This window comes from Hordeum vulgare, chromosome 1H, assembly GCF_904849725.1.
Source record: "Hordeum vulgare subsp. vulgare chromosome 1H, MorexV3_pseudomolecules_assembly, whole genome shotgun sequence".
Lineage (NCBI taxonomy): Eukaryota > Viridiplantae > Streptophyta > Magnoliopsida > Poales > Poaceae > Hordeum > Hordeum vulgare.
Window position 1 is genome coordinate 385,748,693 of NC_058518.1, and position 5,549 is coordinate 385,754,241.

Genomic DNA, 5,549 nt, shown 5'->3' on the forward strand with positions numbered 1-5,549 from the left:
TTGGGGTGGCACACCAGCCCTTAGTGGGCTGGTGGGACAGCCCAAGAAGGCCCTATGCACCATAGGAAGAAAATCAAAGAGAAAAGAAAAAAAAGGAGGAGGTGGGAAAGGAAAGAAGGACTCCACCCACCAAACCAAGTAGGACTCGGTTTGGGGGGGGAGACCTTCCCCCCTTGGCTCGGCCGACCCCCTTGGGACTCCTTGATCCCCAAGGCAAGGCTCCCCCTCTCCCACCTATATATACGGAGGTTTTAGGGCTGATTTGAGACGACTTTTTCACGGCAGCCCGACCACATACATCCACGGTTTTTCCTCTAGATCTCGTTTCTGCGGAGCTCGGGCGGAGCCCTGCTGAGACAAGATCATCACCAACCTCCGGAGCGCCGTCACGCTGCCGGAGAACTCTTCTACCTCTCCGTCTCTCTTGCTGGATCAAGAAGGCCGAGATCATCGTTGAGCTGTACGTGTGCTGAACGCGGAGGTGCCGTCCGTTCAGCACTAGATCGTGGGACTGATCGCGGGGCGGATCGAGGGACGTGAGGACGTTCCACTACATCAACCGCGTTCACTAACGCTTCTGCTGTACGGTCTACAAGGGTACGTAGATCACACATCCCCTCTCGTAGATGGACATCACCATGATAGGTCTTCGTGCGCGTAGGAAATTTTTTGTTTCCCATGCGACGTTCCCCAACAGTGGCATCATGAGCTAGGTTCATGCGTAGATGTCTTCTCGAGTAGAACACAAAAGTTTTTGTGGGCGGTGATGTGCGTTTTGCTGCCCTCCTTAGTCTTTTCTTGATTCCGCGGTATTGTTGGATTGAAGCGGCTTGGACCGACATTACTCGTACGCTTACGAGAGACTGGTTTCATCGCTACGAGTAACCCCGTTGCTCAAAGATGACTGGCAAGTGTCAGTTTCTCCAACTTTAGTTGAATCGTATTTGACCGAGGAGGTCCTTGGATGAGGTTAAATAGCAACTCATATATCTCCATTATGGTGTTTGCGTAAGTAAGATGCGATCCTACTAGATACCCATGGTCACCACGTAAAACATGCAACAACAAAATTAGAGGACGTCTAACTTGTTTTTGCAGGGTATGCTTGTGATGTGATATGGCCAACGATGTGATGTGATATATTGGATGTATGAGATGATCATGTTGTAATAGATAATATTGACTTGCACGTCGATGGTACGGCAACCGGCAGGAGCCATAGGGTTGTCTTTATACTAACGTTTGTGCTTGCAGATGCGTTTACTATTTTGCTAGGATGTAGCTTTAGTAGTAATAGCATGAGTAGCATGACAACCCCGATGGCGACACGTTGATGGAGATCATGGTGTGGCGCCGGTGACAATAAGATCGTGCCGGTGCTTTGGTGATGGACATCAAGGAGCACGTGATGATGGCCATATCATGTCACTTATGAATTGCATGTGATGTTAATCCTTTTATGCACCTTATTTTTCTTAGAACGACGGTAGCATTATGAGGTGATCTCTCACTAAAATTTCAAGACGAAATTGTGTTCTCCCCGACTGTGCACCGTTGCTACAGTTCGTCGTTTCGAGACACCACGTGATGATCGGGTGTGATAGACTCAACGTTCACATACAACGGGTGCAAAACAGTTGCGCACGCGGAACACTCGGGTTAAGCTTGACGAGCCTAGCATGTGCAGACATGGCCTCGGAACACATGAGACCGAAAGGTCGATCATGAATCATATAGATGGTATGATTAGCATAGGGATGCTTACCACTGAAACTATGCTCAACTCACGTGATGATCGGACTTGAGCTAGTGTAAGTGGATCATGAACCACTCAAATGACTAGAGAGATGTACTTTTTGAGTGGGAGTTTAGCAAAGAATTTGATTAAAGTTAAACTCTAATTATCTTGAACATAGTCTAAGTCCACTTTGAATATATTTGTGTTGTAGATCATGGCTCACGCGACAGTCACCCTGAATTTTAATACGTTCCTAGAGAAAGCTAAGTTGAAAGATGATGGAAGCAACTTTGTAGACTGGGCTCGTAATCTTAAGCTAATCTTACAAGCTGGGAAGAAGGATTATGTCCTTAATGATGCGCTAGGAGATGAACCACCCGCTACGGCTGATCGGGATGTTAAGAACGCTTGGTTAGCACGTAAGGAGGACTACTCAGTAGTTCAATGTGCAGTCTTGTATGGCTTAGAACCGGGACTTCAACGTTGCTTTGAGCATCATGGAGCATTTGAGATGTTCCAGGAGTTGAAGTTTATCTTTCAGAAGAACGCCCGGATCGAGAGGTATGAGACCTCCGATAAATTCTATGCTTGCAAGATGGAGGAGAACTCGTCTGTTAGTGAACATGTGCTCAAAATGTCTGGATACTCAAACCTTCTAGCTGAGCTGGGGATTGAACTTCCGCAAGAGGCTATCACTGACAGAATCCTTCAATCACTGCCGCCAAGCTATAAAGGCTTTGTGTTGAACTACAACATGCAAGGGATGAACAAGTCTCCCGGCGAGTTGTTTGCGATGCTGAAAGTCGCAGAGTCTGAACTCTGTAAAGAGCATCAAGTGTTGATGGTGAATAAGACCACTAGTTTCAAGAGAAACAGCAAAGGCAAGAAGGGTAATTCAAAGAAGGGCGGCAAGCCTGTTGCCAATCCGACGAAGAAACCCAAAGCTGGACCTAAGCCTGAAACAGAGTGTTACTATTGCAAGGGTATGGGTCACTGGAAGCGCAATTGCCCCAAGTATCTGGCAGATAAGAAGGCGGCCAAAGAAAAATCAGGTATATTTGATATACATGTTATTGATGTGTACTTAACCGGCTCTCGTAGTAGTGCCTGGGTATTCGATACCGGTTCTGTTGCTCATATTTGCAACTCGAAACAGGAACTGCGGAATAGACGAAGGCTGGCGAAAGATGAAGTGACGATGCGCGTAGGAAATGGTTCCAAGGTTGATGCAATCGCCGTCGGCACAGTTTCACTTCAGTTACCATCAGGATTAGTTATGAACTTAAATCATTGTTATTTAGTGTCTGCGTTGAGCATGAACATTATATCTGGATCTTGTTTATTGCGAGACGGTTACTCTTTTAAGTCAGAAAATAATGGTTGTTCTATTTCTATGAGTAACATCTTTTATGGTCATGCACCCAATGTGAGAGGATTGTTCATATTAAATCTTGATAGCGATACACACATACATAACATTGAGACCAAAAGAGTTAGAGTTAACAATGATAGCGCCATATTTTTGTGGCACTGCTGCTTAGGTCATATTGGTGTAAAGCGCATGAAGAAACTCCATGCCGATGGACTTTTGGAGTCACTTGACTTTGATTCACTTGACACGTGCGAACCATGCCTCATGGGCAAGATGACTAAAACTCCCTTCTCCGGAACAATGGAGCGTGCAAGTGACTTGTTGGAAATCATACATACCGATGTGTGTGGTCCGATGAGCGTAGAGGCACGCGGCGGATATCGTTATTTTCTCACCTTCACTGACGATTTGAGTAGATATGGTTATGTCTACTTAATGAAGCACAAGTCTGAAATATTTGAAAAGTTCAAGCAATTTTAGAGTGAAGTTAAAAATCATCGTAACAAGAAGGTCAAGTTCCTACGGTCTGATCGTGGGGGTGAATATCTGAGTTTCGAGTTTGGTGCTCACTTAAGACAATGTGGAATTGTTTCACAGTTGACACCGCCTGGAACACCACAGCGTAATGGTGTGTCCGAACGTCGTAATCGTACTTTATTAGAGATGGTGCGATCTATGATGTCTCTTACCGATGTGCCGTTATCGTTTTGGGGTTATGCATTAGAAACAGTTGCATTCACTTTAAATAGGGCACCATCAAAATCCGTTGAGACGACACCATACGAATTGTGGTATGGCAAAAGGCCAAAGTTGTCGTTTCTTAAAGTTTGGGGATGTGATGCTTATGTCAAAAAGCTTCAGCCTGAAAAGCTGGAACCCAAAGCGGAAAAGTGCGTCTTCATAGGTTACCCAAAAGAGACAGTTGGGTACACCTTCTATCTCAAATCCGAGGGCAAAGTGTTTGTTGCTTAAAACGGAGCTTTTCTCGAGAAGGAGTTTCTCTCGAGAGAATTGAGTGGGAGGAAGATAGAACTTGACGAGGTTGTCTAACCTCTCATCCCTCTGGATGGTGGCGCAGGGCAAGGGGAAACCTCTGTCGTTGCGACGCCGGTTGAGGAGGAAGTTAATGATGATGATCATGAAACTCCGGTTCAAGTTTCTGTCGAACCACGCAGGTCGACAAGACCACGTGCTGCTCCAGAGTGGTACGGTAATCCCGTCTTATCAATCATGTTGTTGGACAACAATGAACCTGCAAATTATGAAGAAGCAATGGTGGGCCCAGATTCCAACAAATGGCTAGAAGCCATGAAGTCCGAGATAGGATCCATGTATGAGAACAAAGTGTGGACTTTGGAGGTACTGCCTGAGGGCCGCAAGGCTATTCAGAATAAATGGATCTTTAAGAGGAAGACGGACGCTGACGGCAATGTGACCGTTTATAAAGCTCGACTTGTGGCAAAGGGTTTTTCACAAGTTCAAGGAGTTGACTACGATGAGACATTCTCACCCGTAGCGATGCTTAAGTCCGTCAGAATCATGTTAGCAATAGCTGCATTTTTCCATTATGAAATCTGGCAGATGGATGTCAAAACGGTGTTCCTTAACGGTTTCCTTAAGGAAGAATTGTATATGATGCAACCCGAAGGTTTTGTCGATCCTAAGAATGCTAACAAGGTGTGCAAGCTCCGCGATCCATTTATGGACTGGTGCAAGCATCTCGGAGTTGGAACAAACGCTTTGATGAGGTGATCGAAGCATTTGGGTTTATACAAGTGGTTGGAGAATCTTGTATTTACAAGAAAGTGAGTGGGAGCTCTGTGGCGTTTCTAATATTATATGTGGATGACATATTGTTGATTGGAAACAACGTAGAGTTTTTGGAGAGCATAAAAGATTACTTGAATAAAAGTTTCTCTATGAAGGACCTAGGAGAAGCTGCTTACATTCTAGGCATTAAGATCTATATGTTGGAAATATGCCCTAGAGGCAATAATAAATTAGTTATTATTATATTTCTTAGTTCATGATAATCGTTTATTATCCATGCTATAATTGTATTGATTGGAAACACAATACTTGTGTGGATACATAGACAAAACACTGTCCCTAGTAAGCCTCTAGTTGACTAGCTCGTTGATCAAAGATGGTCAAGGTTTCCTGTCCATAGGCAAGTGTTGTCACTTGATAACGGGATCACATCATTAGGAGAATCATGTGATGGACTAGACCCAAACTAATAGACGTAGCATGTTGATCGTGTCATTTTGTTGCTACTGTTTTCTGCGTGTCAAGTATTTGTTCCTATGACCATGAGATCATATAACTCACGGACACCGGAGGAATGCTTTGTGTGTATCAAACGTCGCAACGTAACTGGGTGACTATAAAGATGCTCTACAGGTATCTCCGAAGGTGTTCGTTGAGTTAGTATAGATC